General features: G+C 38.2%; 1 protein-coding gene across 1 annotated transcript in view; it reads right to left on the bottom strand.

The window, feature by feature from the left end:
• The window catches only part of pik3r5 (phosphoinositide-3-kinase, regulatory subunit 5), a 56,235-nt gene extending 34,868 nt beyond the window's left edge, over positions 1 to 21,367 (bottom strand). The window contains exon 1 of the mRNA XM_036570608.1: positions 21,144 to 21,367. The gene's annotated coding sequence lies outside the window, so the exon portion shown is untranslated. The remainder of the gene's footprint in view (positions 1 to 21,143) is intronic.
• Between the last annotated feature and the right edge of the window lie 6,533 nt (positions 21,368 to 27,900).

Below are 27,900 nucleotides of genomic sequence, written 5' to 3'. Positions count from 1 at the left end.
CAGGTTGTTTAGCTGTTCTTCTGTCACAGCTGCTGACTGAAAAGCTGCTCAGTGGTGATGACAGTTTGGGAATTTAGTGTAGTCACATCTTCAGAGTCTGACTAAATCGGCTGTCGGTCAAATGTGATCTTAAAAGTATCCATTTTCTGTTTGAGTAAGAAGTAAAAACGTTCAAATGGCTTAAGCGTCTCCTACAGCTGTCAAAGTCGTTTTTAACCATTTTAATGTAAGTTTGTAAGTTTAAATTATATATATATATATATATATATATATATATATATATATATATATAAAATGTGTGTGTGTGTGTGTGTGTATTTAGATCTCTCCCATCAGTCTGACGGTTAAGCTGGTTGAGCTGTTTGGAAGTCCAGTGTTGTGCTCTTGTGTTTTTTTGGCCTTTTCTGAAATGTTTTTTTGTTTGTTTTTTACTGCAGTCAAAACAAAACGTAAGCAGTTGGTGTGGAGACGTAGGAGAGCTACTGCGGCTGCAGTTTGATGACGTAGCCGTAAAAAATCCTCCACAGCTCGGAGCGCCGAGGCCGTACACTGTGGGGGGTCATGTGTGCTGCCCAGATGAAATCCTTCTCTTTCATAAGAGGATGTGAGCACATCCTTCTACACGTCAACAAGGACACTTCCACTTTTTCGGAGGTTTCAACAGTGAGGAAGAGCTGACGGACCGAAGACAACAAAAAAAAAAGGAAAAAATACATGACATCAACAGCTCTGCCTTTCAGCTTACATACTTCTGGCGACAGCTGTGTTGATGTAATGCATATAATTCACATGTATATACATATATAGCCTACTAAAGGGAACAAAATTAAACAGAAAGACCTAGAAATAGATCCAGACAGCTCTCCAATGAGTGAATTCAGCTACTTTAAATGGCTCGTATCACGGAAAACTAAAAATATTCCAGTACATACAGTCCCTATATAAAACCTAAGCCCGTTTTGAATTCTTTGTTTCTGTGATGTCACAAAAATCAACACATTTATATATACTCACCCATTCAGTCTACAGCAGTTTAGCCCTCACCTACTCACGCTAAAGTTATAAGGAGCGTTTCAGATCTGAGTGCATTATGAATGAGACACAAAACAGGGCAGCCAATCAGAACAGATTTCATTTACATATATCAGTCTTAAAGGCACAGTAAAACAAACAACTTTAGTGATAAAGAGAGTAAAAATAAAAAATATATGAATAAAATTGGAATCTATGGGCTCTTTAAGGTCACCCATTGTGGACAGAGCTTGTATAATCTCCATAGAAAAGCACTGACCAATAGAATGGGACATTCAGGAGCAGCCTAAGGTCACCATGCCCAATGCCAAGTAGGTGGGCCAGAGGGGTACAAAGCCCCCCAGCAACCCTTTTAAATAAAAAAAAGTAAAAAATTCAGAAAATTCATGATATGGGCCTTTATAATTTAGCCCACTACTTATAGATGTAAAAATCTGTTTTAAGTCATTTTATCGAGTGAAAGTGTCTTATTCCAATGGGATTTTTGTTGGTGAGGCTCAATTGGTGAATATATGTAAATGAGCTTATTCTTGTGACACCACAAAAACAAAGACTGCACTTTAGTTTCCATTGGCTGGATCAAGAACGACTTTTGAAACTTTAACAATGTTTACATGCTACATCATTACTTAAAAAAATGAAGCAAATCAAAATTAAAAGTTAATGTTGTTTCGATGAAAATAAAAGCTATATTAATGTTTGAATCACATAAACTGCCTGCGTCACAAGTGGAGAGAGCGGATTTGAAGGCTGTTTTCTCAGAGAAGCTCTGGAGGAACAGGATGCTCTGAGGCTGTGAAATTAAAGGAAGTGAAATCGAGCTGACCCTCAATCTGCTCGGCTATATAAACCAGAGCTGTTGCCGTGTTTGCAAAGCAAACTACTCAGAGAAAGCCACCGAAAGCAGAGAGTGTTTCTCTGTCTGTTGACGCTCTGTAGATGCCCACAGGTCCTCAAGCTGACCATTAATTGTGTCCCTGCGTGAGTCACTGCAGCACTGCGTAACTGAATGTACACACAGTAAATGCAAATAAAGCAGCCGAACTGTCTTGATAGCACACAATGAACTTTATTGTTGGCTCTAATGGAAGCAGCTCGCATCATTTCAGTGATATATTAGTTCCTTCCAGTTGAGCTGGCAGCGTTACAGCGGATCTCCAGCAGGTCATAAAGGCTGATATGAAGCCCCGCCCACTGCTGCCTCGTGTTTAGGCCATTAGAGCGCCGGATCAGCCGTCCTGACATTAATGCCCTTTTATTACTTCAATTAAAGTTTTAAAATACAAAGCATCTCATGGACCTGGCTTGTAATTAACTCACTCTCTCACTTACCAACTCACTAACTCATTGATTCACTCACTCATTCACCCTCTCACTACCACTTGAAATACCTTAGCAATGCCCTAGCAACATCATAGCAACCACCCAGAACACCATAGTATAGCCTAGCAACACCTTAGCAGCCATGTGGGATACCATAGCAACCACCTAACAACACCTTAGCAGCCACCTGATGTTTCAAAGCAACAGCCTAGCAATACCTTAGCAGCCATGTGGGATACCAAAGCGACCACCTGGGATACCATAGCAACCGCCTAGCAACACCTTAGCAACCACCTGGGATACCATAGAATTGGCCTAGCAACACTTTAGCAACTAACTGGGATACCATAGCAACTGACTATCACCACCTTAGCAATGGCAACAGCTTTGCAACATCTTAGCAGCCACCTGGGATACCATAGCAGCCATCTAGCAAAACCTAAGCAATCATCTGGGGATACCACAGCAATGGCCTAGCAACACCTTAGCAAGCACTCAGGACACCAAAGCAACCGCCTAGCAACACCTTAGCAACCACCTGGGATACCATAGCAATCACCTAGCAAAACCTTAGCAACCACCTGGGATACCAAAGCAAAAGCTTTGTCAAGCCAACTTAAAGTTTGTTCACAAACTTTTCCTTCTAGATCAAAACATAAGCTACCCTGGCCATCATTTTAACATGAACTCCAAATTATAAGATAAAATAATTCAACACAGATTACTGTTCTGTTAACTCACTATTAGAGCTTCAGTTTTAAGGCAGCCTGGTTCCCCACTTTTCTAAGCTAAGACAAAGCAATTATTACAGGTCATGATTCAAATGCTGCGCATGAATAAAAGGTCTTACATCAACAGTTTTAGTTTCTTTTGCCGAAAATTGTATTGAACTAACATTTTTTCTTCACATGCAACCTCTCAACTCATCTGAATCAAATACACATAAAGCATCTTCAGTGTAGACAGCAGGACCTCAGACCTTTATACTCAGAGTTACTATAACATCTACTGAGTCATTGTGTCAGTGAAGCAGCGTCACTTATACTGGAGTTTGGGTCCTTCTAGTAGAGAATGCTAAATCTTATGTTTCTTTTTATCCATATGGACACCTTACTGCACATATTGCACTTTCTGCACACCTTATTGCACATCTTGCACATCTGGACATTCCTCAGTAGACACTTTATTTTGGTACCAATATCTGCACATATTTATTCAGTATTGTTATTATATGCCATTACCTGTGCCTCCTTGTACAGTCATTATTGCACTGCGTCTTTTCATCTCGGGTTAAAGATATTATTACAGATTGTTGTATTTTTCTATTTGTGTATATGTCTGTAGATAGGATCTTTTTATATTTATTCTTCCTGTTATATTGTTTACATCCTTATTTCTGTCCTGTGTTGTGTGACTACTACTATCTATCTATCTATCTATCTATCTATCTATCTAGAGCTGACTGACTGTCCGTCAAGCTGCAGAAGGTCTACATGAGGCCCCTATTTTTATTTAAGTACGAGTTTAGTCATCCACTGCGCTCAGAACGCTCTCTGCTGCCTACACTCTCAGAAAAAAGATCACTGGGGCTAGAGGCGGGTGATGTGGCAAAAATATAATATCACGATATGTCAAAAAGAGCCAGTAATGCTACATAAAAAAAAGCATCAAAACCTGTGAACACAGTGCTTTTTATTCAGTGTCTGGCACTAAATCCAGTTAAAAGGGACTAATTTTGTTCCCTCTATAATAAAACGTGTTCGTCAGTGTCTACAAGTACTGATGATATACACAATATGTTGAGAAAAGCATATTGTACTGTGACATAATTTATCTCATTAATGATATATATTGTCATATTGCCCAGCCCTAATTAGGGCAGTACCCTTAAGGGTACATCTCAGTACCTTTAGTCAGGAAACATAATTGTACCAAATTCATCAAAATCGTAAAATTGTATTGACTTCACAGAACCTGTCTCGTTTCCAAACTTAAAAAAAAAAAGAAAAAGTTATTTTAGCTATTTTAGTTATTTGGGGAGTTCTTTAGCAAAGACAATGGTTCTATATAGAACCATGAACACTCAAAGAACCCTTTGCATGATTAAAGGGTTCTCTGCATGGTGAAATGGTTCTTCAGATTGATGTAAAATGTGCTGCATATGGTTCAATATAGAATCTATATAGCACCAAAAAGGGTTCTACTACTGTGACAAGCTTCACATCCTAACAATCGCAGAACCCATTTTAGTACTATATAGAACCCTTTTTAAAAAGGTGCTATATAGAACCATATACAACACAGTCTCCATCAATCTGAAGAGCCCTTTCACCATGCAAAGAAGACTTTAACCATGCAAAACGCTCTTTGAGTGTTTATGGCTCTATATAGAACCATTTTCTTTAACAAAGAACCTTTGAAGAACCATTTTTTGTAAGAGTGCAGGCTTTTTTGTTTCATTGTTCTGTTTTAAAGCGTTAAGTTATAAAAAAAATTACAATTATGTATCTCCCACCTGAGAAAAACAAAGCTGATGTCATAATAAGTTTATTTTCAGAGATCCTGCAGAATTTGATTTTGAGACATTCACAGTGTCTGAGAGGTTAATTAGGGGGTCCAGGACCCCCGGGACCTCCTGTATGTCACACATAAGTTATAGGGCCTGTCTAATACAAAGAAAATGTGCTAAAATGGCAGAGGAAGATGTTAGTTAGCGTTCTCCTCCAATCGTGTTGAGATGTATATGTATGATGCTGTGTTAGCGACAGTTTGTAGAGATGCGTTGGAGCTTCACAGGACTTGGAAGAAACCTGTGTTTGCCTTCACCCTCCTAGCGCTGGTGTCTGGTGGAGTCCTAACTAGTGGGTGGAACTGGATACAACTGAATTGGCGAGAAAATTAGAAAAAAAATCCCCATATATATCCTTTCTTTAGCTTTTCCTATACTGACGTACATAAAAAACACTCGTGATTTTTATCTTTAAGTGTGTTGGGGCGTAGGGGTGTCCAAATTGTCTTGTTGAAAAGGTGGCAACTCTAGTACAAACACAAATTCATTAAAAAAAACAACAAAAAAACACACAAAATGTACCTTTAAATCTGACAGTGTATCAGCGGCTGTGGAACTCATGTTCTTTACAGGCTGGTGTTGCTGCTGTAAAAGCGCTGGTGCTGTTTCATTTCTGTGTTTATGCTGCAGTTGTTTATTTTAGTCAAATGCTGACCACCCCACTTATGGTTACACCACAGATACATGGTAACTCTCCAACGACAGTGAGGAAAAAAACTGAAAAAAAAAACACTGTGGCATTTAAAAAACTGAAAAACAAAACACAAAATGGTGTGACCTCAAAGCAGGTCATAGGCTTGTTTGCACCTGATATTTTAATTTCCCCATAAACTACTGGATTAGCAAACTAGCAGCTACTTTCCTGTCCCTGCAAACTCTGAAAAAGTCCCTCTGCAGTCTGAAAACGGGGAGCAGACTCAGCTCATCAGTGCGTGATCAGTGTGTGGGTTATCAGAGATATAAAAAAGAAGTGCTTAAATGAATTGCTCTGACATCAGCCACCTACCAGGGGGACTCCAACTGAAATGTGGCTTACGCAGCCTTAAAGTTTCATTCCTGACAGCTGCTCACTCACATGTTTCATATTTGTATCAATGATTGGCTCAGAGTTAAAAAGTGTTCGATCAGATCTTATCAGGATGTGAAATTAACACCTTCAAGGATCGAGCACGCTGTGACGTAAGCACTGTTCACAAAGCAAACTACAACCATGATCAAAATTCATAGCAGATACTGGATAATTCATAGACGATACTGAATAATTCATAGTAGATACTGATTAAGTCTTAGTAGTTGATGAATAATTCATAGCATATATTGAATAATTTATAGTAGATACTGAATAAGTCATAGCAGATAATGAATAATTCATAGAAGATACTGAATAATTTATAGCAGATACTGAAGAAGATTTATTACTTATTGAATAATTCATAGCAGATACTGAATAAGTCATGGCAGATAATGAATAATTCATAGTAGGTACTGAATAAGTCTTATTCATTAATGAATAAGTCATAGCAGATAATGAATAATTCATAGTAGATACTGAATAAGTCCTATTAGTTAATGAATAATTCATAGCAGATACTGAATAAGTCATAGCATATAACGAATAATTCATAGCAGATACTGAATAAGTCTTAATAGTTAATGAATAATTAATAGTAGATAATGAATAATCCATAGTAGATCCTGAACAATTCATAGTAGATGATGAATAATTCATAGCGGATAATTCATAATTCATAGTAGATACTGAATAATTTAAAGTAAATCCAGAATAATCATTGTAGATACTGAATAATTCACAATTGCTGGTTCATAGGAAATGCTGAATAGTTCTGATGGTTCTTCAAGGGTTCTTTAGTAAAGGGAATGGTTCTATTTAGAATCATGAGTTCTATATAGAGCCATTTCTTGCTAAAATGGTTCTTTGCATGCTGAAATTGTTCCTCAGATGGATAGAGAATGTGTTGTATATGATTCAAAATGGAACCTTTTTGAAAATGGTTCTCTATAGCACCAAAAAGTGTTCTTCTATTGTTGACATCGCTTGACATTGTAACAGTAGCAGAACGCTGTTTGGTGCTATATAGAAACCAACACAATGTACATCAGTCTGAAGAACAATTTCTGCATGCAAAAGGTTCTATACAGAGCTCATGGTTGTAAATAGAACCATTCCCTTTACTAAAGAACCTTTGAAGAACCATATTAAAGAGTCTAGTTATTGATTAATGAGCAAATGCAAAATAAACCATTGTAGATACTGATTTGTAGCTTAAATAAGCTTAAAGTTTAAAGGCTTAAATTCATTATAATTTTATTCTCTCTGTGAGGATAAACATTCTCCACTGAACTGTAGACTCAGTGTTCTGTAACTTCTGTAGTTCTTAGAGTTAACAACAAAAGTTCTGCTCCACATACAGACGCTTATGGATAAAAGGGTGAACAAACAGCAGCAGCTTCATGGTCATCAGCCTGTGATTAAGGGAACGCGGGTGGTCCGGGCCAGAAGTCCTACAGGGCAATATCGGACTCTATCAATCAGAAACTCCACACAATGAGCCTAAGAGTGTGGGAGTCTATCAGCAAACCTGATCGCACCGACAGCACAGCAACAATACAGCAGCACCTGCTTCCTCACAGGGGCTTCCTGTTTGGGGGGCCGGTGGAAACGCGATCAGGCTGCTGGAGGAGAGAGAGACGGAAAAGACCAGGAGATTCTCATGGAGGGTCAGAGACGAGGGGGATCCCACCATAAACGCGTACAGTAACAGTGAGGAGCCTGGACACAGCTGACCGACTGAACTCTATACACTTAAAAAGATGGTTCTTCAAGGGTTCTTTAGTAAAGGCAATGATTCTATTTAGAACTATGAGTTCTATATAGAACCATTTGCATGCTTAAATGGTTCTCTGCACAGTGAAATTGTTCTTTAGATTGATGGGGAATGTGTTGGTTCTACACATAGAGGGTTCTGCTACTGTAATAATGTCAAGCTTGTAACAAAAGAAGAACACTTTTTAGTGCTATGTAGAACCATATACAATGCATTCTCCATCATTCTGAAGGACTATTTCACCATGCAAAGAATCTCTTAAGCATGCAAATGATTGTTTTATAAAACCCTTAAAAAACCCATCTTTTTATTGTTTTTATTTTTTGTTCTTCTATTGTGTACAAGCTTGACATCATCACAATAGCAGAACCATTTGCTATATAGAACCAACATTCTCCATCAATCTGAAGAGCAATTTCACCATGCAGAGAATAAGGCATTAAGTGTGCAAATGGTTTTATATAGAACTCATGGTTCTAAATAGCACCATTGTCTTTACTAAAGAACCTTTGAAGAACCATCTTTTTAAAGTGTGTATAAAGCCCCCAAAAAGTTTTTTTTTATGTTACTTACTTGCCTAAATGGTTCTTTGCATGCTGAAATGGTTCTTCAGACTGATTGTGAATGTGTTGTATATGAAAATGGTTCTATATAACACCAGAAAGGGTTCTTTTGTGTACAAGCTTGATATCGTCACAATAGCAGAACCCTTTTTGGTGCTATATAGAACAAACATTCTCCATCAATCTTAAGAGCCACTTCACCATGCCAAGAACCAAGCATTAGGCATGCAAATTGTTCTATATAGAACTCATGGTTCTATGTAGCACCATTGTCTTTACTAAAGAACCCTTGAAGAGCCATCTTTTTTAAGTGTGTACTCGAGAGTAAGTAAGTTGTAGTAACTTCTTTGAGTTACTAATATTGGCCTTTCAGACAGTCCAGTGCTAAAGATTCCACTGTGTTTATTAGCTACCTAAACTAATGCAATGCTAGCTTACATCAGCTAACTTAGCCAGCTAACCTACATGCAAAGAACACAGCTTACAGATCACAGCTGTAGGTTTATAATAAATAGCTGTCATATTTGTTTATCTTAAATGACAAAATAAACAGGAAATGGTAAAAGAGCACAGGAGCTGTGTAGCTGAGAATAGTTAGCAAGCTAGCTAACTGCTTCTGTGGGTTGGAAGCTGAGTTGAGACTCTGTAACAGTTATTAAAAGTTAAAATAGTCAAGTTAAATATTTTATTTGAAATGAACATTATAATTTAAGTAAAAGCTTACATCATTATGATGTATTTTATCATAATTAATACCCAGAATGCCTCATATTTCAAACGTGGTGAAAGCAGATAACATGACAAGAAACCACTGTAACTACAGCATGGAGTATAATTTTAAATATTAAAAAACTATTATATTATATTATTTAAATAATATATTATATTATTTGTTTAAGTATTTCCAAATTTTATAGTACTGAATGTATTAACATAAACTACTAATATACAGTCATATGTAAATGTTTAAACACCCTAGTCAAATTCCATGTTGTTTTTGACTTTCTAAGTGTGAAAAAGTTAACACGCCCTCTATAGAGAACACAATTCTGCAAATTTTAATACACAGTTACTGTTTATTTACTGAATTTGATATATTGGGGAAAAATATATAAAACATGAAATGCGTCACGTGCAAAACTTATAAAAGCACATATTATATTTTGTGTTGTATTTTTTCCAACTCTGCAAATAATAAAAAAATATTTTTGCTTAGAAAATCAACTAAATGTCTCATTTGATCAGTGGGTGCTCAAACCTTTGCATACAACTGTATGGTAATGTACAATATGAATAGACCTAATTGTGATAGGACCCTCACCTCGGCCTCATTTACCCCCACAACAATGAGCGCCGGCCTGTTGATTGTTTTCGGAAATAACAGCACTCAAACAATAGCGGTGCGGCTCGACTGTAAGTGTTTCCCTTTTCTCCTGAATGGCCTGGTCAAGCAGGTACAGGGCGCTGCAGCGGCTCATATTTACCACCGCAGGTGACTTCGGCTGCCAACTTCTGTCCGAAAGGAAATGAGGAAGTGGGTTACTTCCTGTTTGGCCCCTATTGATTCCAGTGAGAACCTTCCACTCACCTCGGGTCGAAGCATTTCACGTTATGATGTCGTGCCAGTGAGGATATTCGGATAATTACCACTAATAAGGTCATGCACATACGAGAGTCTAATGGAGTGACCGTGTTGATGAAGGGTCAGAACTCAGCCCCAGTCGAGTGGACCTTTGGAGGCTTAATAGAAATCCAACCTGGTGGTTTTTGGCGTGCAGGTGCTCTTCTGCTTTTTGTGCATTGTTCTTAGCTTGACTCACTAAAACAGCGTTTGGCCTTGACGTCCTCTTTAATTTATAGCTTTGCTTATTAAATTATTTGCACATTGGAAATGCATTAGAGAAGCAGTTTCTACTCATTTTTCAAACTCCATAACTGAGTGTGTGAGATGTAAACAGAGTGATTCAGAGTGGTTTGGTGTGAAATGGTTCCGATGTCTTTACAGTGGTGGTGGTGGAACCAGAGGTCACCATGACTACAACAGAAACATAGATATTTGATTTACTATCCAAAACCACCAGTGAACCTATACATGTCTTCTGAGTTTTATATGGAATGTTGATGATGGGAAAATTAGTGGAAAATCTGAAATAATAAGCTTTCCTTTGGGACTATTTTGCCTCACAACAGCCTACATATTACGTATCCCTCCACTGTGAATGAAGTTTAAGGCCCAAAACCTCTCAGAACTATCATAAAACAGTGTATCAGACATCAGGAAGTTTATTAATAACCAAGCTTTCTTCCAGAGGTGGGCGTTAGGGCTGATTTCCAATTTTGGAAAATATCAAATTGCGATTTTTCTGGATAATATTGCAACTGTAATTTAAATTATGTTTTATAAATTACGGTTCAGGCCTTTTTTTGGCCAAGAAGACCAGTATATCCACGTTTTCTGGCATGAGGCTTGACCCCTGAATGTAGTGTACAAGACTGCCAGTAAGTTGTGAGCTGAATCAGGTCACCTCTGATTGGTCTAAATCATCTACAGCCAGTTCACAAGTTCTGTGTTATAGATTCTGTTTTCCCATTTAAAATTAAGACAACATTTTGAGAGAGCTTTTAGAGGTGGACGTCTGGTTCCTATTACCACCACTGTGAAATACTCTGACTTGGTAAGTTTCTCTAGAACGGAACGTCTTACACCAAACCACTCTGAATGACTCTGTTCACATATTGACTGTTTAATTTTAGAGAAAGTTTGAAAAGTCAGTGGAGTTCCCCTTTAATACGTTCCCCATGCTAACACCTATTTTAACCTCGCAAAAGTCTTTATACTGAATTTATTGTGCTGATGAGCTGAATTGGTCGCGTCGAATCAGCAAAAGCATGCAGTGCAGGAACTGTTTGCTTTAAGAGTTGCATCATGTGATCTGCACACAAAGCAGCACTGAGGTGAAACCTTTCATCAAAATCGTCTAGAACTGGAGTCATTGCTGTGTAAGAGGAACCTCTGGAAGACTTTGCGCGCTGCAGATTCACACTGTGATATTTGACTTTTTATTGTCTCTTTTATACAACAATAACCAGAATTACAGCCCAAAACAATAGATGGTTCTTCAAGGGTTCTTTATTAAAGACAGTGGTTCTGTATAGAACCATGAACACTTAAAGAACTATCTGCATGCTTAAATGGTTCTCTGCAAGGTTCTTCAGATAGAAGGAGAAGGGTTCTGCTATAGTTCTATCACATTCTCCATCAATCTGAAGAACCATTTCACCAGGCAGAGCATGCATGTTCTTTTAAGTGTTCATGGTTCTATATAGAACCATTGTCTTTACTGAAGAACCCTTGAAGAACCATCTTTTTTAAATAATTGTTGTAATCTATTTCAAAATATTTTTCTTTTCTTTATAATTATTATTATTGTTATTATTATTATTATGTTCTCCCCTGACATTTCTGTCTCATTGTATTTTGAGTGATGTCATATATATATATGAATAAGCAGGCAAGCAAAGGACTGGGAGCATTGAGAGAACAAATGCAATGATAATTAAGAGTTAAGCACATTTTATAGTGTTTCTAAGCTGTGGCAAAGGCCTTATGAATAACTAAATGAATTTGTTGGTGCGCCAAATTTTCAGATTTTTAGTATGTGAAAAGAACTTGTATCTACTCAAAACAAAAGCATACAAGACCTTCCCTGAGGTCAAAAGTTCACTATCCAAAAATGATGCACAGAATAATACTAAAAACAATGGTCATCACAGAGGGATTCTTTAGTGACTTTAAAAGTCAAATACATCCTCCTATGAGGCTAATGTTGCTAACAAGTAATGGAAGCGTATGCTCGACCAACTAGCATCGTACACATTGCACACCTAAATCACCTAGCCTCAAACCACGAAACGAATCACTCACTCGCCTCAAACCACAAACAAGAATACAGACCAAATTCAGGCCAGATCTTTACTGCTGCTTTAGCAATGCTAACACATCATGTTTCTAGATAACAGTGAGTCATTCAGTGTAAGAAACACACACAATTAAGTCTATTAGAGATACTGAACATCTACACACGGTTTTAGGCCTGCAGTTAGCATCATGCTAATGTGTGGGGAATAAGCGTCCATTACTTGCATCCTCAGCCTCTTAGCTCCAGTGCTAAGACTAAAGAAGCTAACTTTAGATACCAAACATGTCGGCTGATTGATTACATTTTAGATAAGGGGGGATTTTTGTTGAACTATTCCTTTAGCCTTTCAAAACCGATTTAACATTGAAACTCAACTGTTGTCGTAGCTCATAAAGCCACAGGCAGTAACCGGCACAGCACCTCTGAGTGAGGCAACAACAGAAGCTTTTGGAAAACATCCATGCACCGTAGCAAAGCATGCAATATGAACACACGCCCTCATTCAGTTACCCACAAGTTATTATTCACAGGACTGACTTCGAAAGAAACTGCCTAAGCAGGCCTACACTGCACAAAAGAGTGCCTCGGCAAGTGAAATGATCTTATATCTGGTTGATATAGTTAAGATTTTTATTAAAAGATGATTTAACTTATAATTTTGCATTTTTCACTTGTATTGAGAGATAATGTTGTTTGTTGTAAGAAAGTGGAGTGCATTTTAAGAATTGTTATAATCAGCCGCATTGCTGCTGTCCCAGCTTTAAACTAAAAACTGACAATTTGTTTATTTTATCTGTTCTCAGTCGTGCTTGCAAATAGTTGTTTTTCAGCATCCTGAGTCACATTCATTCAGCAATGTAACAAACAGGCTGCTTACCTTTAAAAACAGCACTTACTAAATGTGTAATTGTTTAAATGTTTGTTTGGCAACAAGTTATTCTAGCATTGTTAATGCTACTTTTTTATTTAGCAAATTATGCTAGTGCTCTCTGATACATGAGATCAATTTTTAGCAAATTGTTGTTAGCATTTAGCAGTTTATGCTGCCTGATGTTACACCATTGAATGCCGCTACTTTAGCAAGTAGTAAATGATGCTAGTGCTGTTTAATATCATTAAACATTTAGTAACCCTGTAAGAAAAAAACAGCATAGACTAGCATGGCTGGTCACCAGAAAAAACAGTATATGTTGTGTTTTGGATACTTGTATGCTTGTCAACCAACATGACCAGCTGGGTGACCAGATAATTCAGCACCAGACCAGAACTAGATCAGCATAGGCCAGCATGGCATGCTGGTCTGTGCTTTTTTTATCAGGGAAATTTTCTTAGCATTTAGTAAATTATGCTAGTGCTGTCTGACATTGTTGAACATTTAGCAATTTTTGTTAGCATTTAGTAAATTACGCTAGCGCTGTCTGATATCTTTAAACCTTTAGTAAATTATGTTAGCTTTTAGTGAATCATACTGCTGTCTGATTTTACAACTTTAGCAAATTATATTAGCTTTTAGTAAGTAGTGCTGTCTGATATCATTAAACCTTTAGCAATATTTTGTTAGCGTTTAGTAAATGACGTTAGTGCTGTGTGAGATTTCTTTTACAGTTCCGAGTTTGTAAGAGTTTGGGTGTTTTTGCAGTGATGCAGAGGATGAAAGTGATGAAGCTGATAAGAGCGACCGCACAAACAGGAAGACGAGCGCAGTCTTTTTATGTCACAGTTAGCTAAACAGGTTTGTTTGAGTGCTTCTGTTTGTTACTGTTTATTTACATGCATTTTTGTGTGTGTATGTGTGTTTAAGCTAATGTAATGCACTCTCGATGACACGCACACACCCATACACACACGTGTGGTTTCTCTACCGTGTAGAAAACTTTCACTGTAAATCCTTACAACAGAGATCTACAGTAATAAGACACTATGGTGCTGTACTATAACATTTTCTCCTCTATGTCCTGTAGTGCTGTTTTATAGCAATCTATAATACTTGTGTAATGTCCTGTATTAAACAACAGTCTTAAAAAAGATGGTTCTTTAGTAAAGACAGTGGTTCTACGTATAACCATGAACAATCAAAGAACCATTTGCAGGCCTAAATGGTTCCCGGCATGGTGAAATGGTTCTTCAGATTGATGGAGAAAGTGTTATATATGGTTCTATACAGAACCTGTTTGAAAATGGCTCTATACAGCACCAAAAAGGGTTCTGCTATTGTTACAAGCTTGGCACCACCATTTTGATGCTGGATAGAACCACATACAACACATTATCCATTAATCTGAGGAACAATTTCACCATGCAGAGAACCCTTTCAGCATGTGAGTGTTCATGGTTCTATATACAACCATTGTCTTTACCAAAGAACCCTTCAGGAACCAGCTTTTTAAAGAGTCTGACTTACTGTTAGACTCTAATGCGAGTGCTGCAATGTTACTGTAGATCTTTTTCATAAAGGAAGCTTGTTTGCGTCTCCTGAAACACATTCTTCTCTGTCCAGAATGTTATTACTGCTTTATGTGCCGAAACTGTCAAAGCAAAATCTTTATTGTGACTTTTTCATAAACGCCACATTACCAGCTTTATGAGACAATTACGCCCACACATATTTCCACTCACACTCGCACGCATATATATATTTTTGTCATATATTTGATGGACTTTAGCCCTGTTTGCTGCAGATGCAACAAAAATCATAGCAGATCTGACGGTAGTGATTCAATTGCATCAATTTTGGGATGTCAGAATACATTATAATCAAATTTAACAATATTCAATAGAGCATGCAGTCATAATAGAGCATTCTTCTCGAAGAAAAGTGTCATATCTGGTGCATACTGAGATCCTAAAGCCTGGTGTATAGCTTTTATAGTCTATTTTCCTCTGCTGTGTGAAAAGCTCCTCCTGTTACATTTGCATACTCTGCATATTTTTAAAATAATTCCAAAGCATCCAAAAATATCAGCACAAATTGAATTTTGGTAAAGATTTTAGGTTTCACTGTGCATTTCCTGTAGAATTGTAAGAATTGTGAGTAAATAAATAAATAAATAGGGTGAATAAACATCTTCATATTTGTGTTTTTTGGACAGCAAAATACAAGCACACTGTAAAAAAATGAGTAAGTGAAATGATCTTAAATCTAGATCATATGTCTAATATCTCTCATTTTGAGATTGTTGTAAGCTTATTAGAAGATAATTTAACTTATTTCAAGGTGCTTTTACTCATGTTAAACACCAAATCATCTTAATATATTGGTAGATCATTTTGCTTAAGGCCTATTCATTTAAAAAAAATTCTGGCAACATAGTGAGATCATTTGACTTACTGAAACACTTGAATAATCTTATAATCAGCTGACAACAACCTTAAAATAAGAGATATCAGACACATCAACTAGATTTATGATAATTTCCCTTGCCAATATGCCATTTTTTGCAGTGTGCGTGTGGTAAATACATGCATGAATGCCTGTAAACCCAGAAGCGCAATAGCAGAAGCATCCACAGATAGGAATAATAAAAAATAACTCAAACTTCCCTAGCTGTGTACATCTGTCAGTGTCAGTGGGATGTCAGAATGAATCATGAAGGAAAAGCAGAAGTGTCAGCGGGGGCCACGTCAGGGAGGGGGGGGGGTTAAAAAGGAACTTTAGCTGTAACTTTTTACCTCTTCATGACCAGACTTAACTCCGCTGGTAGGAAAAGTGTCCAATAGCCTAAAGGCCTTACTGAAGCAGAAAATAAATGTACAAACAAGCAAAAGTTAAAGTCATATATTAAACCCTACCACTGGAATAAAAGTCAAAGGATCTGGTTATATATCAAAAATAAAATACAGTAAATCCTTTAGGACTAAGAGAATAGCCAATACATTAATGTTGCTAACAATAAATTAAAGCAAAAGAACGCAAATTACATTTCCGCCCATATTTCTGAAATAGGGCTAATCAGCAGTTCTTATCATATTTATATCTTATATTTTTCTTTCAAGCTTTGCTGGATGTTTAGTGTAACACTCAAATTTAGTATCTTACAAATATTTTTAATATTTTGCTGTGTTCCCTGGACTTTAATAGTTAGGCTAGTTGTTAGTTAGCTAGCTAGTAATCTTGACTGTAGCAAAAGTGGCAAGTTGCTACAAAGCTAAGTACTAAAGTAAGATTTAAACACTAAAAAACACCTTAAGTACAGCAGTGAAGCATTTCTACTCTGTAGAATGAGGAGTGAAAGCATTTAGCCTGTTTGGCCTTTGCTAACAGACCCTGATGACCTCCAGCCTCCACAGCAGGGCCTTTATGAAGGACATTTGCAAGTGAAATAAGTTCAGCATCAGCTTCACTCCCAATAGGAGTGAACATGATGTTTGGATTCAAACTTGAGCTCATCCTGAGCCACAATAGATCCTGCAGTAACGTACTAGTACTATTGCTCATTTTGAGATTGTTGTAAGAATATTATACGTTTCACTGATCTCTAGAAATTTGTGCTTGTTCTAAGTACATTTCCTATTAAATTTGCTTGTTTTGTGCATATTTCAACATTAGCTACTGCATTATTCCAGCTGTTTACTCCTGTAGCTGTGAATTAGTTATGCAAAAGGCCAGTCCACTGCACAGTTTACTGTTCCTCTATTCTTATAAAAGCCTGTATAAACAGCCAGCGAAGAGATTCAGCTGCAATTGTAGCAGCCATACAGGACTTGCTAGCAACCGAGCACTTTATTCAATACTTTATTTAACAAAAACGGATCTACAAACTGCGATTATAGTGTAAATCTATCAGAATATTGAAATGAGTAAAACTAAATAGTGAAAAAAACAGCCTCTTCAGTGGACACAGACACAATTCCACTCACAGTGACAGTATACCCTGAGCTTCAAAGGTTTGGGTTCACCTAGTCTCATGTTGCCAGACGTGATCTTGTAAAAGCCTCGGGTTCACTACAGAATTTTTAAAGTGCTAACAGATTATGAAAAAGCATCTTACACTGTCTGACTGGTTTCTGGATATTTTTAGGGTTGCTGAAATATTGGAGATCACACACAACTTTTACGCTGTAGCTGGACTGAAGTGAACTCACTGAACTGACACAAACTCATGTATTCTCTCGTTACTAGGACACACAAGTAAACAAACATGGAGCTGCTGCCGTTTGCACTGACACAGTAAAGAAGCAGCAGGTAAACATGTTGAAGTGAGGATAACGGATGTAAAGGTGTGCTTAGTGTGGTATCTTAAAGTTTTAAAGGTACAGAAACACGACTGTGCTCATGCCTTAACCCTCTGTGGTCTGAGGTCATTTTCTCGATTTGTTCATATCTTCTAAAATTCTCTTTTAAAGGCCCTTCATATAACATGATACTCATATGTTTCATATCAAAATGCAGCGACTTCAGCAGCTGTAAACTCTCTGCACGCCATTTCACACGTGTCTCCTATGTGGACTGAATGAAGAATGAAGGGTTTCTGGCATGATGGGTCAGTGCTTAGTGATTTCCACTGGTCAGCTAGTATGCTACTCAGCAGCAGTGGAAGTTGATAAGTTGGTTACCAGCGAAACCAGCATATGGTATGTTTTGATGTTGGTGCGCTGGTCAACCGGTATGACCATGCTGGGGTGACCAGCCAAACCAGTGCCAGACCAGCACAAACCAGCACAGTCCAGCTTGAATTACTGGCTAGTCTGTGCTGTTCTTTTCAGCAGAGTTTTAATGTCCAGAGTGCAATCAATAAAACAAGCAGAACGAGCTAGCTAGTGAAATGCTATCGCCAGCTAACAGAACCGTTTTTCTCCGTAAGATATATTTATTTTTATTCTATGTATTTTGTTCTCTACACTTGAGATTCACTAGGGTGTTCTGGGGGCTTTTCAGTCGTGCTAACTTACGCTACCTCTATGTGCTAACATCAGGCTTGTTGCACAACAGTGCCCCCTACTGTAAGCACCGCCTTCATGTTGTTGAATTGTTTGAGAAATTTCTCAGTTTGTTCTCACTCTACCCTCCTACTTGCTTAAAAATGATGGTTCTTCAAGGGTTCTTTATTAAAGAAAATGGTTCTATAGAGACCGATGAACACTCAAAGAACTCTTTGCATGATTATAGGGGTTCTTTACATTGCAAAAGCGTTCTTCAGATTGATGTAGAATGTGTTGAATACGGTTCTGTGAAGGGCCTTTTTGAAAAGGGTTCTATATCGCATCAAAAGGGATTCTTCTATTGTTATGATGTCAAGCTTGTAATAACAAACAGAACCATATAGAACCAGATTCAACACGTTCTCCATCAATCTGAAGAACCATTTTGCGATGTAGAACGCTTTATTTAGGCAAATGTTTCTTTGAGTGTTCATGGCTCTATATAGAACCATCTTCTTTACTAAAGAACACTTAAAGAAGTGTCATTTTTAAGTGTGTACATTCCCTGCTGAAAAAACCCATAGAAACTATTAAGTGTTTCTTAAGTAAAATACTAGCTATGTTTTTCAGGACATTTTAAATTCAAATTATCATGTCTTCTTTGTTGGTGTGCACTGACTAGCATTAGCACAGAGCTGCTTTACGATCAGCTAAAACGTGCAGATGTTATTTTTATTTAATTGAACAGCAACAGAAGTAAATGTTCATATTTCAAGAGAAGTGAGGCGTCCCTCAGTGTGTACGTGTGTGTGAGGATGTGGCAGCGTGTTTCTCAGAAATCGACCCACAGAACACTTCAGGGCCTCGCGTGAGGTGTGAAAAAATGCAAAAACCAGCACACACACATTCTCGTCTGTTCTAAAGTTACCCTCAGGCCCACTGGCTCAGCTGAGCTGCAGTGAAATCAGTGACATATTTGACTTCTTCGGCACAAGGTAGCAATTTTATCAACCCGTGTTACACCTACCAACGTCACCTGCTTCTTCTTTGAAACATTCTTTGGAATCTCTACAGTACAGCACTGTTCAAAAGTCGCCCCTCTTAACTAATGTAATTTCCATTCATAGCATCTATTAGGAGCGATTTATTCATGTTCCAGGAGATATTTCTGAAGAGATTAGATACAAGATAATCCACTTGCATAGGGAAGCAGAAAGCGAACAAAAACAGGAGCTCAAAAATGGATTAAAAGCTACAGAGAAAATTAGACTCCTTACAACCACCTGCAAGACCTGGTAGACACTAAAACTGTCCCCATCAGATAAACAGCACTTAAAGTTTTCATCTTTGAGAGAGAGGAGAAAATCAAGCTGCTTCAGATCTGAAAACATCCATGTTTCTGTCCATCCTTCCACTGTGAGAAGACGACTCAACACTATAGGTCTGAAAGGATGTGTAGCTGTCCAGAAGCCTCACTGAGAAAATGGAAAAAAAAACATCTGCACAACAACACAGAACCTGGACATCTGAGGTGTGGAGGAGGGTTCAATGGAGAGTCTCAGTTTGAAATCTTCTGAATTAGCATAAGGCAGCATGTAGGCCATCTGCGCCATGAGAGGCTTTGAACTTTGTCCATATATAGGACCAAGAATAGTCGGAAACCCTTTGCATGCTTAAATGGTTTTCTGCATGGTGAAATTGTTCTTCAGATTGATGGAGAATGTGTTGGTTCTATGTGGCACCAAAAAGTTAGCTGCTATTGTGACAATATCAAGCTTGTAACAGAATAGCAGAACACTTTTTGGTGCTATATCGAATGTTTTTCAAAAAAGTTCTATATAGAACCATCTACAACATGTTCCTTTTTGGAAGGGTTCTATATAGCACCAAAAACGGTTCTTCTATTGTTACAAACTTGATATCGTCACCACTAAAGAACTCTTTTTGGTGCCATAGAGAAACATTTTCAAAAACAACACAACAATCTGAAGAACCATTTCACCATATAGATAAGCTTTTAATTATGCAAAGGGTTCTTTGACTGTTCTTGGTTCTATACAGAACCTTTTTCCTTACTAAAGAACCCTTGAAGAATCATCTTTTGTAAATGTGATGTGCCCGTCAGTCCAGCATGGTGGAGAATCAGAGTGAGGCTGGGGATGTTGGTGATTTGTTTTTGTTTTGAAAGCATGATGAATGCTGATAAGTCTCATCATGCAGCGTCCCTCTGCAGAACATCTGACTGAGAAGAAGTTAATTCTACAGGGAGATAACGAGCCGAAACACAGCACAGAGCTCTGAAGATCAAGACTAATAATCAAACAAAGAAGCTGCTGGTGTTCCTAAAACAATGGACTGACCACCCCAGTCCAGACCTCAACACCGCTGAATGTGAAATGGGTTTATTTGAAATTGTGAGAAGCAGAAAATGCAAAACCAACTTCTTAGACTGAACTTACACTGAAAAACCTCATATTATATATATATATATATACACACACACACTCACGTATGTGTACATATGTGTATATATGTGTATATATATATATATATATATATATATATATATATATATATATACATATAGTCTATTATGATATGTAATTATAATAATGACAGGTAATTATAATAGAAATGCTGGAGTTAGTATTTGTTAGTATTTACTTACTGCTACACTATATATATATATATATACACTCTACACTTACATTCACTTTTATCGTCCCACACTAAACACACACCTACCAACTTCTGCATTTATTTAGACTATATGTTCCATATCACAACATTCCGCCCTGCTTTCAGTACATATTCGACACAATACAACACAAAATGTGTAGCTAAAACAGACAGTGTAATGAAATGAATATGTGTTTGAGAACACAACACAATTAACACAATAAATACAATTTATCTGTGTAAGTACATGTATATAATGCGCACTGGTACGTAAAGTGTCTGTACTATTTTGTCTGAAGCATTTCCATCAGTGAAACCATCCACACACACACTCGTGCACACACACTCTTACCTGCTGCTCTAACACACTCTCCCCATGTCCCTGAGATCCTGAAGATGAACCAGTCGTCTCTCACTGCATGTCCAGCTTCATGTCCAGTGTTTGGTCAGGACTGTTTCCATTATTGTGTCACTAAAAAGGCTTCAGAGACTTGTAGCGGCTTTAAGAGTAAAACACACACGCACTGAGCGCTGTGTGAAGAAGGAAGTGAGTTTAGGGAAGGTGCACACACGTACACACACGCACACACACACACACACATGGGGGAGGAGCATCCACAAACACACACACACACACACACACACATGCTCTTGAGCGGAAGCAGTTCTCTCTGTTTGTGTTATTTTTATGAATTAAAGTGCAGAGCTGCTGAGCACAGAGTTCTCACTGACCTGTAGAGCCAGCTGGACAGTTACATATAAACATATAAAGTTACATAAACATGTATAAGTTATGTATAAATTTACATAGTTATACATGTATAAATGTATTTACATACATTTATTTAAAGGGCTCATAATTCATTTTTACACGACTCTCTTTATCCCTTAGGCTGTTTCTGTCACTGTGTCTTCAAAGCTGATAATATGTAAATGAGCTCTGTTCTGATTGGCTGCCCCCTACTAAAAAAGCAGGCTGAAACACTTCTAATAACTTCAGTGTGAGCGGGCGGAGCTAACGTTTTGTAGGCTGAATATATATAAATGTGTCAGCTTTTTGTGACATCACAATAACAATACATTCAAAACAAGCTGTTTTTGCAGCGTAGTTTCCTTAGTCGTAGTGTTTTATAAAGGTTCAGTGTTACAGTTATTTGATTACAATACAGTTGCAAGATGATTGTACAGTTCGCTTTACACGATCAAACTTTCATGCAACTTTAGTTTACATGAAACGAAATTGCACTTGAGCTGCATAATGTAAAGGGTCCAGCAACTCGTTTGAAATTCAACTTCGTTGGGTCAACTTCGTGACACGTTTCATGAAGCAGCCAACCAAAGCAGCATGTGATGGCGTCCTAAGATAAAGTTTTAAAAACAATTGTTTTCGCTGGATTAGTGGACGAGAAAACAAACCTGAAGCTGGTTTAGTGGACGGCTGAAAAGGAGACCCTCCTGATTAACTTTTTGAAAGACTGATAGATGTTCATTTTGCCAGTTTCCTGAACATAATTTATCATGATATATATGCTGCATGCAACTCACAACACGCAACTAGTTGCATGAAAGTTTCACTGTGCAAAGCCAGCCTGAGTGTAGACTACATGTGTTCATTGTAAAAACACTGTAATGTTTACTGGCTGGTTGGTCTGCTGCTTAGACATCGGTTAAGAATGAGCACGAGCGCTCACGAGGAAAAGAAAACTCTTAATGGCCGAGTGCCGGTGTGAAGCCCAGCCTCACGTCCCTGTCCTCATTTCACTTCACAAGGACCCTTAGCCAGAGTTAGCAAGTTAGCATGTTTTCATTATCATGCAAGCCAGTACTATTAACTGTAAAATGAGTCACTGTTTTAATTCAGCTGTGTGCTAGCTTTGTTGCATTTGACAGGCTTACTGCAAACTCCTAGGATCATTCCCAGCTCAGGTGGTGGAAGGTTATTTTCTTGTAGAGCTTTTAAACTCCTAAACTCCAGATAACTTTACAGGAGAAGGAAAAAACTACTTTACTTTTAATGTAAGTCAATGGAACCAGACTTTTTTCTTGTGTTATTTTTGGCCATTTCTTTTCATCCATTCAGCATGAAATTTACACAATGTAAAGGCCAACAGGCATTTTCAAACTATGTCAAAAACTGAAAAACGAGGTTTTGTCCCGACAGCAACGATATAGTCCTGCTGCGCACAAATCACACACTATGAGAGTGAATTCCACACTGTAAACACTTTTCCTGCCACTTTTTCTGTGTTTATGAGATTCATATATAAACATGTATTTGTTGTGCAGGTCTGAAACTTGTGCAAGCATGACAAGGTAAAACAGCACCCCCCTTGTGTGGAGGAGCTGAACTGTAAGGGACACAGACAGTGAAACAGGCCTCAGCTCATAAACACCTGTTCCAGTCTGATCTTTTACTGAGATGAGGAGAGGAGGTGGACTGTGTGTGTGGGTGAGGGGGTGGTGGTTGTTGTTGGGGGGGGTGAAGAGGGGGTCTGTGTTACACTCTTCTCGCTCTGGCTGCACTAGACTAAAGACAACACTTTCCCTTCACTTCCTCATACAAGCCCCAATTTGCATGCTTTACTTACCGTAAGTCCCCCCTGCTACCCCCACCCCTCCCCCCTGCACTCACATGCACATTTTTGCTTCTCTTTTGATTCAGGATGAATCATTACAGTTTTTCTCTTCACTGCTCAAACACTTTTTTTCATTATTGTTGATAATGTCGACACTAACACATTTTCGAAGCGGCTGCAGTGAGTTTCGATGACAGAAAATGGACAGACAGACTAGTTACACGTTGGCAAAACAGTTAACCCTTAACGTCCCAGGCTTATTACACACTTGTTCAGTAACTACAGGGACGTCAATGCAAACTATTTAAACTATTCTTAGGATATAGAAGTGTGTAATAAAACTTTGGGCCTGCTGGTGGGTCCATGGCCTGCAAAGGGGAAAAACAAGGCTGTCCACTGTCACCATTACAGTTAAATCTGTATGCAGATGTAATAAGAGCTTGTGAGTTCAAACTGTGCCTTCAACATGGTGGTGGTAGTATGAGGGAAGACTAATTAAGGGAGGGGGAGAACTCCGAGAACTTGAGAACTGCCTGTAGCTAGAAGGCCAGACCCCCTGTCATAGCTGTAGAAGGACTGATGTATGACTGAGGAACAGGGAGGAGATGGGATGGTGGTGGGGATTACGAACACTTTGTCACGGGAACAGAAGGCGAGGATGTGAATTTATAGACCGTTAGATTGGAAGAAGGAGGGGTTTCAGCCATGCTCCTCCCCCCAAATCTCAGTTATAGCATAACTACATAAGCAGGCATAAACCCTCTGATATGTGGATGATATAACACCCATAGTATAAGAGACCTGAAGTCTCTTATAAGGAAGGATAAAGAACAGAGTGAAGAGATGGGCCCAACATGAAGAAGAATAAGCTTATGATGACAGAAAAGGCAGCTAACTTTTCCAGATACTATAGGGTATGTGTAAATTTCAATATAAAACTTATAGCTACGTTGAAACTGTGTTACTTGGTGCAACTAGTAGCTCGCAAACTTGAACATAGTGGCAGTTTCTGTTCAAACTTGCGTTCAGCTCGTACACCTGGCTGCAGAAACATTTAAAGGCTGGGACCACCAAGAGGTTCAAATCAGAGGACCTCAGGGTATGAGCAGGAGGTCAGGGGAGGAGGAGGTCAGCTACAGAAGGGTTTCTAGACCATTCAGGGCGAGAAGGATCTAAAACTGGATAACCAGTTCAGCTGACAGAGAACCGGGCTAATGTGAGCAGATTTTTTGAAGAGAACACTGAGTGAGCAGCAGAGTTTTGAACGTATTGAAGGTGGTGCAAGATTTTTGCTGGCATACCAATAAAAACAGAGTTACGATAATCTGGGTGTGATGTTATGAAGGTGTCGATCAAAGTTTCAGCAACTTTCATGCTCAATATAGGGCGGAGGCAGGTAATGTTGTGGAGGTGCAAAAAACACTTTGAACAAACACACTTATGTGAGGTTCAAAAGAGAGGACTGATTCAAAAAGAACACCGAGGTTATAGAAACCCTATATACTATATATATATATATATATATGTATATGTATATATATATATGTATGTATGTATGTGTATATATATATATATATATATATATATATATATATATATACACATAAAACCAAGAACTCCTTTGTGAAATACCCTCTAGGTTTCTCTTTTAAGCTATTCAGCCTTCATTAGTGCTGTAAATTATATAACACTGTCAGATTAAAAGGTTCTGTGTAGGTACAAACAACCTAAATGTTCCCTTAAAGGTACAACAGTGGTTTTAAGGTCCAATGGTAAGTTTTTCCTCAGGGGAAAGTACATAATGTATCTTTTCATAAACTAATGATTTAAAACAGAACAATAAAATAAAGAGCCTGGAGCTGAGACAGGGTGTCTGGAGTCAATACAACTTAGAAAATATAATTTCAATGGATTTTGGTACAGTTATGCTTCCTAACCAGAGGTACTGAAGGCGCACCCTTGAGGGAACCACCCCAGTGACAGTATAGCACCTTCTTTTTTCTAAGAGAGAATGTACCATACAATGAAATCTATCTATTCTTTCTCCTGGATAGTTTTACTAGAGTTAAAATGAGCTCATTAAAAAAACAAGTCTGAACCACATCATCATCTCGCTGGGTGAGGCGCATATAGACCTGCAGGATGCGTGAATCTCAAACACCTGTTTTTAAACCCAGCACAGGGCTTAGGGTGCGTTTTGGGACAGGCCCAGTGTGTGACCTCACGTGCCCTCACTCATTCTGCATGCAGAAAACCTCAATGCTGCCATCTAGTGGAGCTATTTGCATTAAACACAGAAACTTTTCAGAAACAATATACTGCAGGCATATATGGATTACTGTTGGGTATTTAAATTAGCAATTAAATTAGCTTAATGCATGTTTGCTGTTCTGTTAGCCAGGCTTAGCTGTTAAGGCTGAACACATTAGTTGGGACAGAGGGATGTTTACCACTGTGTTACATCACCTTTCCTTTTAATCACACTTTTTAATCATTTGGGAACAGAGGACACTGACTGTTGCAGATTTGCATGTGGTGGTCATCGTTGTCTGATTCTCCTCTTCATGATGTGCCAGACATTTTCAACAGGAGACAGATGTGGACTGCAAACGGGCCAGTCAAACACACACACTCTGTGTCTATGAAGCCACGCTGTAGCAGCACATTTAGAATGAGGCTTGGCATTGTCTTTCTGAAATAACCATAGACGTCGTCTTGACGGCAGCATTTGTCTCTCTAAAATCTCAACATAAGGCTACGCATCAATGGCACCTTCACACTCGTGCAGGTCACCTATGGTGTGGACACTGATGCTTTGATGAGAACTCGACTTCTGTCCCAAAAATAAGCTGAAACATGGAATCACCTGACCACAGCACACATTTCCTGAGTCTTTCAGGCCATCTGAGATGAGCTTGGGCCCAGAGAACTCGGCAGTGTTTCTGTATATAATTGATGTATGACTTTCTCCTTGCTATATAAAGTTTCACGTTACATTTCTTGTTGCAGCGGCAGACTGTGTTACGTGAAGATGGTTTTCCAAAGTAATCCTAAAGTAATTTCTTTGTTCTTTTGTCAGTTACATAATGGTTCAAGAGAATTACGAAATCACAGATTCTTGTTTTATTGAATTATACAAAATGTCCCAACTTCTCCAGAAATACTAGTTACTTCACAGAAGCCAACAACGCTGGGAAGCTTTTTGGGCACAAGACTTTTCAGTCTGTAGGATTCCAGATACACTGATCTTAGCTAGATTTACCTCAGTAACTATAAAAAATAAACAGTCAGATATGGTGTGTAGAGCTGTTCTAGTGGCAGGAGGCAGTAACTTAGCACGCTGCAGCTTTAAACACCACAGCATGGGTTTGATTTTCAGCCCACTGAAGTTCACAAGTTTTGAAGACAAAGATAAATACAGGGTGATTCAAAAAGATTCATCCGATTTCAAAGTGCCATATTTTACAACCATGAGGCGCCTAGGAACCAATCACATACCAATTGAAAGAGGGGGTCATATAGCTTCTGACTGTCACTGGAAGATGGCTCCCTTAAGTCTGCGAGGATATGGCGACCCCTGAGCAGAAAGCGTGTTGCGTTCTCCACTTCAGTAAGAGTGAATCCGTCATAACTGTGCAACGTGATTTTCATCGGCAGTGAACCTCCAACAGCTCAGAGCATTCGTCGTTGGTTCCACAACACTGGATGATCTCTGAAATCACATTAAAAGAGCTGTGAGTGCAGCGACACCCGACATGCTCAATCGAGTATGGGATGAATTTGACTATCGCATTGTTGTTGTCCATACAGCTGGAAGAGGTTCATATTGAGCACTTGTAAAATTACATAATAAACTTTATGCTCACATAAACCATTTACAATTTACTGCATTGTTCTGTAATGATTTACAAGTGAAATAAATCATTTTGATATTGGATGAATCTTTTTGAATCAACCTGTATTTTCAGCCACAGAAAGAACTTAGTACTTAAAACTTAGTACTAAGAAGTATTAAACAAGGAAAGAAAATGTGCTAGCATAGTCAACTCCACTAAGCTGTCTTTAGCACTGTTCAACAATTAGCAATTGTTTTTAAATTTATGTTTTTTCAATTAACATGTAATGGGTGGTGAATTGAAAACATGCTAGTTTAGTTTCAGATTACATTATTAAAGGGAGCTTATTTTTGTTTCTGCTGCTCAGTCTGTTTAAATAAAGATGACTGCATTTGCCATTTTTAGTAGTTTCCCCAACAGTGATACCAAAAATATCACACATTTTATTATTATAAGTTATGCTTAAGGTTTATAGTTTTGAAACTGTTTTACTACTCTGGCTCATTGGGACTTTCCTGCTCTCTCACTGTACAGACTGTCCTGCACTGCCTGTACTTACACTGATGCATAGCAATGTGTTTGGCATACTGGGGGAGCTGCAGCTGGAGCTCAATGTCAAATGCATTGCTATGCATCAGTGTACAGTGTACAGTGCTAATGTCAGTTACGCTATAGGCAGCGTCCAAACCACTTTAAC

This window comes from Colossoma macropomum, unplaced genomic scaffold, assembly GCF_904425465.1.
Source record: "Colossoma macropomum unplaced genomic scaffold, Colossoma_macropomum, whole genome shotgun sequence".
Taxonomy (NCBI): domain Eukaryota; kingdom Metazoa; phylum Chordata; class Actinopteri; order Characiformes; family Serrasalmidae; genus Colossoma; species Colossoma macropomum.
Note: the sequence above shows the minus strand (reverse complement) of the source record. Positions and strands in the feature narration are given on the sequence as shown.